The following is an 11,552-nucleotide window of genomic DNA, read 5'->3' as shown; positions in this document are numbered from 1 at the left end:
TTGCCCTGGAATGCTAGTCCCCTGATAACTGTGTGGCTCAATCTCTTACATGTTTTTTCTCTGCTCAAATGTCATGAGAGAAGTTATCCCTGGCCACCTGCTCCCGGCTCCTGGCACCCTCATTTCCCTTGTGATGCTTTATTTATTCCATAGCCCTTTCTACATCCTGATATGTTGTACATTGACTTTTTTGTCTATTTCCTGTTTCCTCCACTAGGCTGTAAGCTTCAACGGGGCAGCAAATTTGGATTTTTAAAAATGGCTATATATCAATTCAGAACAGTGTATGGCACACCATGGGCTGCCAGTAGGTATCTGGTAAGTGGGTACACGACCTGCACAGGCATAAAGTATATATAAAAAAAGCATATGAAGCATATAAAGCTAGTGGCACAGTTAGTAGCAATACATATTTGGGCCTCTTGTCAATCACTTCCAATGTTATGAACTCACAGCAAACCCTCTAGTTTGTGCAGGGAAAGGGATACTGGCTCTGTTTTAATCCTCTATGGTGGGCATAATAAAAGTGTTTCTGACATGTTCTGGGCTAAACACAATGCCGAGTTTGTCCCTTTCTCTTCAACATTACTGATTGTGGCAGAATTGTGGAGTTGGGAAGGACCTTGAATATAATTTGGTTTAATTCCCTTGTTTTCCCCAGTGTAGAAACTGAAAGAATGAGTCAACATCCACCCAAGACGATACAGGAAATCCGTGAACAAATTGGGGCCAAGCTAAACCCCATTTTACACATAAGGAAAGTGAAGCTTATTTAGTGTTTCTCAATCTTTTTCATGCTATGACAAGCATCCATAATTACTGTCCCATGTCAGAGAAGGCTGCTCATGCCAGAGGCAAATAAACAGGGGTATCTGCCCCCCAGCCCTGGCACAGCATATGTGGTGCCCCAGCATGCTGCCGTAAGCCTGTTAGGAAACTGGCTCAAGAGCTGAAGTAATGTTCCCTAAACAGCAAACAGCCACAGCTGTGATTTGCACTCGGTTAGTTCCGAGCCAGAGCTCTTAAGTTTGCCTCTAGTGCCCCAGACCCACGCTCGGCATCCAGCCGCTCCCTGGGGGCTTGGAGAGAACAGATTCAAGTCCTCTACTTCACGAGCGTAGCCTGCTCTTTCAGCCTGAGCATGGCAGGTGAACGTCCACCTACCCACGGGGAGCTCTGTGCCACTCTCAGAGGGAGAGTAAAGTCTCCCTAACCCAGAGAGGGCCGGCAGAGAAGTTCACATTACACTCCTCAAAGCCTGTTCCATCGTAAATCACACCGTGAGGTGGATACCTAGTGCTATAGATCTGAATGTCTGTGTCCCCCCCAAAGTCATATGTTGAAGCCATAACCTCCAGTGTGACTGAATTTGGAGATGCGGCCTGAGGATGTAATTAAGACGAAATGAGGCCACAAGGGTGAGGACCTGATTCAAAAGGATTCATGTCCTTGTATGAATAGACACCAGAGAGCCCATTCCTTCTCCCTGTGCACATGAGCCCAGGAAAGGCCATGTGGGGACACAGCAAGAAGGCTCCCTGCAAGCCAGGAGGGAGACCTCACCAGAAATGGACTCAGCTGCAACTTTGATCTTGGACTTCCAGCATCTGGAGGAGATGTGAGAAAATAAATTTCTGTTGTTGCAGCCACCCAGTCAATGGTATTTGGTTATAACACACACACCATTCAGGTTAAAGCAATGTTTGGTAGGAAAATCTTTGCCTAACTCTTACTAAAACAGTTCAGCTGTAACTACCACAAAACATTTAATGCTTAACTAGATGCTTGCCTCTCAAGTCTACAGCATCTACATTCAGAATTGATGGTAACTTCTGAGTTTAAAACAGAAACACTGATGGCTATTGTTTTAATTGTGGTCATGGCAGGGCCAATCATGATAATGTTTACAGAACAAAAGGAGTCTCTTCCGAAAGGAATCCCACTCTACTTGCAGAAGCAGAGACTTGCCAGCAACCTCTCAAATGGCAGACTCCTCCCTACATTAAAAACAACAAGACTCCTCTGTCCCTGGACACCCCACCACACAAAATGGATATAATGAGGTAGCTGGGTGGTTGCTGCTTGCAGTCGTGTGCAGTGGTGCACAGTGAAAGACGGAAGCCAAATGTCCAACGTTCGCTGCAAACCGTGCAACGGAACATGCTTTGCAATGATGAAGTACAAACTTATGAGAAATAACTGATGGTCACCGGGTATTATCAAATCCAAATGCAGATTAAAACATAATTTTAGACATCTGTAGATGTGTAGAAAAAACATCCGGAGGATATGCTTCAAAATGTTAACTGATTGCCCCTGGATGCATGAATTATGACTTTTATGTATTTCATTTTTCCTTATGTGGCTTCTACTTTTTCACAGTGCCTGCATAGTACTTGTGCCATTGTCAGAAGTTAAGTAAAAAACGAATAAATCCACTTACTTAATCCACCCACCCCAACCCGAAAGAAAAAGCATGCAGCCTATGTGAATATTTTGTTCTCGTAGCACTTTCAGCATCTGGACCACAGGTCGTGCACCATCAACCCTGTGTTTTGTGGACAGTTTACATCCTCTTTGCTCCCCTAACTGCCCCTCAACAGCTACTGACTCCAGCAGCCCTAAACATTTCAGTCACTCTGACAAGACTTTGTTCCTGCTAGACTTTATTTTGAATTAATGAGTTCTCTTCTCACTGTAGTAATAATTGCTATGGAGTTCTCTGGAGACCACACCTGGCTGGCTGTTTAGTTCTGAACCTCTCAATTGCATGCAAGAGGCTGGAAAGATTTGAGAGAAGATTGCTGAAAGTACTTCAGGGGCCCTGGAGGCACTGATTTAGGAGGCGATTGAAAGACACATGCAAATATTTCAACTCCACATTGACTAAGTAGGGGATGTGGGGAGAACAGACTTCCGGTTTATGAAGAATGGAGACCCCAGGAACATTCCAGGAGACACCCTGGGAAGGCATGCAGTGGGGGGTGGGGTGGGAAGTATGTGATACAGAGATTTCTGGGCAGAACAACTCTGCCTGAGAAGAAAGTGGAATCTGATTACTTTGGTCTGAGAAGCAAGAATGGTGTTCACCCCAGGTTTGCCAAACCTTGAGAAAACATTCGATAAAGTAAGTGGGGATAAATGGGAAGAGAGAGATTTTGGTTGATGGTGTCATGGGATAAGTTTTAAAAGATCTTTGTTGGGGGCCGGCCCGTGGCTCACTCGGTAGAGTGCGGTGCTGATAACACCAAGGCCCCGGGTTCGGATCCCATATACGGATGGCCGGTTCGCTCACTGGCTGAGCGTGGTGCTGACAACACCAAGTCAAGGGTTAAGATCCCCTTACCGGTCATCTTTAAAAAAATAAATAAATAAATAAAAAAAATAAAAGATCTTTGTTGGCGTATGCTGGGGGTGCTGTTATACAAAGTAGTCTGGAAAACTGACCTGAAAAATCACATGAAAGAGGATTTCGGTGGGGCAGTGTGGAAGAATAGAATTTGGAGTCTAAGAGTTTAGGTTTCTGAATGCTGACTTTCTGTTGACCTCTGGCTTGTTGGTACCCCTGTCTGAGCCTTCGTTTCCCTCTCTAGAAAAATGGGAAAGAGCCCCACTGAAGAGTTGTGAAAATCAAATTAGGTAATGCATATTCATGTCCAGGACTTGTAGCCTCTAGGGAACACTGTTTCAGGAGATTCAGTTCCTAGGAGTTGGTGTTAATGCAGGTGCTGAGAGGACAAAGCATCCAGCTATCCTAACCTGCCTTAGACTGGCTTGCTGCTTCTGCTCCCATTAAGGCTGAGTGCTCACCGATCTAATTCGCTGCTGAAACTGACTGACAGCTGCGGTGAACGCCATCACTTGGGCTTCACTACGGTGAAGCCCAAGCACAGGTTTAGTTTTTGTTTTTAAAGCTTCCCAAGAGATTCCAATATGCAGCCTGGATTGAAACCCACTGATGTAGTGTAATGAGAATGGGGCACACAGCTTGGAAATGAGAGAACAAAAGAGTCTACAGTGAAACGTAAGTCTCCTCCTCTCTCCCCACCCAAAGGCTCCCAGTTGCCTAGGGGTAAACACTTTACTCAGTTTCTTTTTGATCCTTTCACAGAGTCCTACGTTTAGATAAAAACGTGCTTTTCACCTTGCTTTTTTTCCACGTCAGTCAATCTAATCCCTTCCTTCCTTCCTTCCTTCCTTCCTTCCTTCCTTCCTTCCTTCCTTCCTTCCTTCCTTCCTTCCTCTCTTTCTCTTTCTTTTTTTCTTTTATTTTTTTAACACAGTTACATTATATTCTATAGTACGGATGTGCCAAATTTATTCAATCACCTTATTTAAACTGTTTGCAATCTCTTTAGGCAGTTGTCTGCACATTTCCAGCACATGTGTGATTATGAAATGGAGTTGCATCCAAAGACATTTGAGTGGGCTCACCTAGTGAGAATATAAACATCACCACAAATTTGGGAAGAGAGGAGTTGTCTTGTAGTCATAAAAACAAGGAGCCACCAGACCTTGTTATAAACCCCATGGATCAATGAAAACACACTTTCACAAGCCAGCCAAGCAATGCCAGCTATGCCCTTCTGAAAGTCAGCTAATCAGGGATGAGACTCTCTCCAATAAACATGCTTCTAGGTCCCAACCAGCCAACATAGTCTCACCTGAGCAACCAGGCTTCTACAGGTGACATCAGCATCTCTGAAAATTGGCCAGTCCCTGAACTCCATACTTTCTTTCTTTTTTTTTTTAATGATAAAAGAGCAAATTCATTAGGAACTTATAACCACCATATCTGTGTATATGCCTAATAATTGAGCTTTCAAATACAGAAAGCAAAATCTGACAGAACTGAGGAAATAAATACATAAAACCATAATCGTAGCTGGAGATTATGAACACAACTCTCTAAGTAATTAATAGAAGAACTAGTCAAAAAGTCACTAAGGATCTAGATAATAAGAATCTGATCAAGAACCTTGGACTAATGCACGTATATAGAACAACTGAAGAATACACATTCTTTAAAAATACACATGAGATGTTCTCCAGTCTAGATTATATGTTAGCCCAGAAAACAAGGCTTCAGATATTTAAAAAGACTGAAATCTTACAAAGTATGTTTTTGACTGCATGAGAATTAAATTAGAAATCAATAACTATACATATCTAGAAAAGCCTTAAATATATATTAAACAATACATTTCTAATAACTCTTGCATCAAAAAAGAAATCACAGGAAAAATTAGAAATATTAAAAATAGAATAATAATGAAAATATAACATATTGACATTAATGAGAGAGCTAAAGAAGTGATTATTAGGAAATTTATGGCTTCAAATGCTTATTAGAAACGGAAAAAGTTTTAAAATAAATAATGTAAGCTTCTGCATTAATAAGTTAAAAAAAGATGAACAAATTAAGCTGAAGTAAGTAGATAGAAAGATATAAGAATAGAAAGAAATCAATAAAATAGAAAACATATAATAGAGAAAATCAACAAATCAAAAACTGCTTTTGAAAACATTAATAAAGTGAGAAATACCTAGTAAAACTGAACAAGAGAAAAATACAAATTTCTAATACTAGAAATTGAAGTAGGAATACCATTATAGATTTTATAAATATTAAAAAATAAGATAGTATTATGAAAAACTATGTCAATATATTCAACAAGTTAAAAAAGGTAGATGTTTCTTTAAAAACACAACCTACCACAACTGAGAAGATTTGATATGAACACGAATAGCACTATAACTACTAGAGACATTGGATTTGTAATAAAAAAAATCTTCTAGAAAGAAGACTCAAAGGACAGATGGTCTCATTGGTGAATTAAGAAAATAAAGAAGAAATATCATTGGATTATTTCAATGGAAGCAGAAAATTATTTGACAAAATTTAACATCCATTCATAATTTTAAAACTAGGACTAGAAGGAACTTGTGAAAGTAATATGTGGGGAAAAAAGGCAAGGATGTCCACTCTCTACCACTGTTCAACATTGTAATGAAAATCCTGGCCAGAGCAATAAGGAATGAATATATGGAAGAAGTAAAATGTTTATGCACAGATGACATGATTGTGTAGAAAATCCTAAGAAATCTGCAATGAAATCATTAGAATTAATAAGTGAACATAGCAAGTCACAGCACACAAATTCAATATACAAAAATCAAGATAGCAACAAACAATTGGAAAATAAAACAAATATTTCAATTACAACACAGTCAACAAACATACTTGAGAAGTAAATTCTACATAGGATGTGCAAACCCTGCTGCCATTTTTATGGCTCTGTTATTTTAATGGAAGTATGGGATCCAGAAGTAGCAGAGACCTGGTGGTAGAACCTACCAACAGAGACAAGTCTGGCATAATTAACACACCCGGAAACTGAGAAGTGGCTAGCAGAATGTTTTGATTCTGTGGGACTTTTGACAATGTCTAATTGATCCCAGCATTCCTAGGAATAAAATGGGTTCACAGCCTACTAAAGAATTACTATATATAACTGGAAATACCGAAAATAGGGCAGGAAGAAGCCTAATGAGTTGATTGTAGAAAATTAGACCCTCTTAGTTCCTAAGCCCAAAGCTTCTTGAAGGTTAGGTTGGGCCCTCTTGAGGAGGGTAGCTGCAACACATCCCTAAGTATATTATGTCAATTTTTCTACAAGCCTTACCCGAAAAGACTTGTGGTCATTTATTATGGTTTCTTTGAACTCAGAGGGAAATATGCGGAACTTTCAGGATTACTAGATACAGGCTCCAAGTTAAGGCTAATATCTTAACCATTGTGGTGCAGCATTTAATATTGAGGCTTATGGAAATCAGGTGAAACATAGTTTTGGCCTGTTAATACAGTAGTTCCAGTGGATCTACAAACCTCACCCTGTGGTTATTTCCCCATTTCCTGAGTGTATCATCAGCACAGACGTATTCAGACATACTCAGCAACTGGCAGAATCCCCAGACTGACTCCCCAGACTATAGAGTGGTGACTATGATGGTAGAAGGAAGCAAGTGCAACCCCTGGAAGTTCCTATCTTCAAACAGTTAATTCCAAACAAATGCTGCATCCCCCTGGGAGTCACAGAGATCAGTAACATCAGGGCTGACTGGTTAGCTCATTTGGTTGGAGAGTAGCGCTGATAGGTCCAGGGTTCAATCCCTGTATTGGCCAGCCACAAAAAAAAAAATTAATTAAAAAAAAATTGATTAATGCAGAAGTGGTGATTCCTATTACATCCCCACTTAACTTACTCTTTTGGCGTATGAAGAAGGCAGTTGGATTTTGAAGAATGAATATGGATTATTCCAAGCTTGATCAGTTTGTGTTCCAAATATAACATCTTTTAATTAATTAATTAATTTTATTTTTCAATTTCCTTTAATTTCAACGATTGACGTGCTTGTATGAATATACTATCTTGTTTATGAGTAGGATTACAATACTAGGTATTTGCCTATTGGCTTCTTGAAAGCTCTGTCCCTTTTTTCACTGACTTTTTATTTGCATAAGAAACTTTTTTTTTTTTTTTTTGGCCATAAAACAAGTCTTAACATGTTTAAAAGACTAGCATCATAGACAATATGTTCTCTGACCACCATAACAGAAAGAAATTTAGAAAACTCACAAATGTGTGGAAATTAAACACTCTCCTAAATAAGCAATGGGTAAAAAGAAATATCACAGGGAAATTAGAGAGGACTTTGAGGTAAAAATCAAAGCACAATGTATCAAAATTCATAGGATGCTGGGCTCATGCAGTGCTTAGAGGAAATTTTATATTTGTATACACCTATATTAAAAATAAGAAAAATCTCAAATCAGTAATGTAAATTCTTACCTAAGAAAATAGAAAAAGACCAAATTAAACCAAAAGCAAGTATAAGGAGGAAATAAAAAATATTACAACACAAATATATGAAATAGGGAATATATTTCATATGAAATATATGAAATGAATATTGTTAAAAAAAAAATAGAGAAAATCAACAAAACCTAAAGTTGATTCTTTAAAAAGACAACAAAATTTGCAAAACTTTATCTAGATTAACTAAGAAAAAAAGAGAGAAAATAGAAATTACCAAAATCAGAAATAAAGCAGGGGCAATATTATCGTTACTGTTTTTTGTGGTGGTATTATTTAGTTTCTTTCTCTTTCTCATTTGCATTTTTATTCTACCAGTGGGTTTTATTCTTTCTTGTGTATTTGTGGTAGTGATTATCATTTTTTGGATTCCAGTTGCAGGACTTCCTTGAGGATTTCTTATAAGGTTGGTCATGTGGTGGTGAACTCTCGCAGTTTTTGTTTGTCTGGAAAATACACTATTTTCCTGTCATTACTGAAGGATAATCTCACTGTATATGGTTTTCTTGGCTGGCAGATATTTTTCTTTTAGTGTTTTGAATATATCATCCCAGTTTCTTCTGGCCTGTAGAGTTTCTGCAGAGAAGTCTGCTGTGAGTCTGATAAGGGCTCCCTTATAGGTGACTTGGTGCCTATCCCTTGCTTCATTTAAGATTCTATTCTCTCTTTGTCTTTGAGCTTTGCCAGTTTGACTTTAATGTATCTTGGAGAGGATCTTTTTAGGTTGAATCTGTTTGGGGATCTTTGAGCCTCCTGGATCCAAAGGTCCATGTCTCTCCCTATACCTGGGAAGTTTTCCATTATTATTTCACTGAAGAGGTTATCCATGCCTTTTCCTTTCTCCTCGCCTTCTGGAACACTTGCAGAACAGCTGCAATCTCTGCTCTTTAAAAATAGAAAACCACTTTAACTTGTTCAGTCTTAACACAAGTGGAGGCAGAGAGCTAGTATTAGCTCTCAACCTTAGTATTAATAAAGATTTTTCTCCTTCTTTGTATCTTAAAACAATTTAGGTTTTAGATTTGAATGTTTGTGTGCTTAAGGTTGTCTGCTAGTACACTTAGATTTTCTTCATTTTTTAAAATTGTTTTTTCCTTTTTCTTTGTCTGCCTAGGTATTTCAAAAAGACTGTCTTCAAGATCAGAAATTCTTTCTTCTGCTTGTTCTAGCCTTCTGCTTAAGCTCTCAGTTGTGTTTTTGTTTCATTGAATAAATCTTTCAGTTCCATGAGTTCTGCTACATTCTTTTTTAATGCATTAATCTCTTTGTAAATTTCCTCCATATCCTGGATATTTTTTTTCTCATTTCATTGTGTTGTCTAGCTCAGTTTTCTTGTATGTCAGTGAGTTTCCTTAAAATTGTTGCTCAGAATTCTTTTTCAGTCATTTCAAGGGTTTCCTGATCTATAGGGTCTGGTATGTGAGAATTACTGTATTCTTTTAGTGGTGTCATATTTTCCTGGGTTTTTGTATTTCTAGTATCTCTATGTTGATATCTGGTCATCTGGTAGAGCAGTTGCTTTGTCTACTATTCCTGAGTGGGCTTTGAGGAGAGAGATATCCTCTTCTTTTTCTGGTCTCCACTGGTGAATCTCCTTGTTTCAATGCAGTTGAGAGTCTGGTGGGCCACATGCACAGTGACTGTGGCTACTGCTGTGGTGTCAAGTCTCTTTTGTGGTAGCTGTGGCTATGGCAGTGGCTGTGGTGGGCCACCTGTGCAGAAGTGGTATTTTCAGTGTGCTCCTTGCCTGCTTCCGGGGCGGGAGGGGGGGGAATGTTGCCCTCAGCTCCTGCCTAGGCCTCCAGGTGTGCTCTGTTTCTGCCTGCCTCCAGGTGGAGAGGGCTGCCTTCAGCTCCTGCCTAGGACCCTGGGTGTGCTCTGTTTCTGCCTGCTTCCAGGTGGCTGAACTCCATACTTTCAAACCTCATATAAGATCAGTTGTATTCTCTGATCATGTAAGGTCAGAGAAAATGTGCCTGTGCAGCAGCATCACTCCCCTTTACCATATTAATCAATAAATTCAGCCTTGTCTTTTTCTTTCAGGTATTAGCCAACAGTCTCATCATCCTTTGATACTAGAAATACTGTAAAATTATATTTTGTATATGTGTTTCTACACATTTATATATTTTTACCTGTAGATTACATTATAAACTCTATGGGGTATGTTGTACTTTGAGGTGGATTGAAGAGATTTCAGGGTAAATTTGACTCCAGTCCATTAGTAGTCTATTTTTAGATATGGAATTTCTGGGTAATAAGACATGAGTATTTTGAAATCCGGTAGATATTATCCTCCAAAGAGATTGACCAGTTTAACTGTCCATAATCAGTGAGCTTGATACTAATTTTTCTGTCCCTTAACTAATACAATTAAAAAATTTTTTTTTGCTATTCTGTAAAGTGAAAAAAAGATTTTCTTTAGATTTTTACTTCATATTTTCCAAATTGAATAAGCCTGAACATCTGATATTGTATATAAAAACATTTTATACATTTTTGTGTGTGTGAATTGGTGGTTTATAGCCTGTGGACTAAATGATTTTTGAAAATCATTCTCAAGGATGATTATTTCTCTCAATCATAGTAATACACATGAAGAAATTAGAAAAGTTGCAGTCATCCAGTTTTGATTATAATCGGTTTACCAATAAACGTGCTATTTGGCCAATTTACTTCAAAATTTAAAAAAATCAATCTGTTCTCATTTGAAGAAAAAAAACCTAGATTGTTTTAAGATACAAAGAAGGAGAAAAATCTTTATTAGTACTAAGGTTGAGGTAGCTCTCTGCCTCCACTTGTGTTAAGCCTGCACAAGTTAAAGTGGTTTTCTATTTTTAAAGAGCAGAGATTGCAGCTGTTCTGGAGTGCAGCCCCTCTTAGCAGGTACCGGGGGAAGGTAATTGGCAGGTACCACCGAAGGCCAAAGTGAATCTCTGAGTATTGCCCACTCCGAGAAACCTAGCGAGGCCCCGGCTCAGGAAGGCTGCAGAAGGCTCCGCTCACAAGTGCGCATTTTGGGGCTGTGTCTACCAATGGCCAGCAGCTATGTTCCTTTTTTATTTGGGAAGCTATGTAAGATAACATTAATAAAAGTCTTTGTATAGTTCTTGCATTACTAAGCACTTCCGTAGATATTATTCCTATTGCTGTACCTTAGGCTATAGAACTATGCCTGTTTGGGGAATGGAAGCTAATTTTAAATTAGCCTAAATAAATAAAAGTGAAGAAGATGATGCTATCCTACTTTTAAAAGGTGGGGACACTTGAGGCACAGAGAGGTTACAAAGGTGTACCAGCTTGTGAAAGTGATGTGGAAACACAGATCTGCTCGACTCAGAGCCCTGCCTCTTTGCACTGTAATAAACTGAAAACCGTACACATAAATATCCCCAAATATCATTTCTTTGGCATGAATTAGGAATCCTTTTCTTAATATTGACATAATTTCCCAAGTATAAAAATTAGTGATGCGGGTTGGCCAGTTTGCTCCGTTGGTTAGAGTGTGGTGCTGTTAACACAAGTCCGGGGTCTGATCCCTGTACCAGCCAGCTGCCAAAAATAAATTAGTGGTGGAAGAAGGAGCAGAGACCCTTTATGCAAAACTACAGGAGATCTGCATTTATTTTGAAAGCTTCCCAAAGTAATGCTGTATCTGACAAACAGCACAAGCAC

This window comes from Cynocephalus volans, chromosome 16 (assembly GCF_027409185.1).
Source record: "Cynocephalus volans isolate mCynVol1 chromosome 16, mCynVol1.pri, whole genome shotgun sequence".
Lineage (NCBI taxonomy): Eukaryota > Metazoa > Chordata > Mammalia > Dermoptera > Cynocephalidae > Cynocephalus > Cynocephalus volans.
This window is presented reverse-complemented; position numbering follows the sequence as displayed.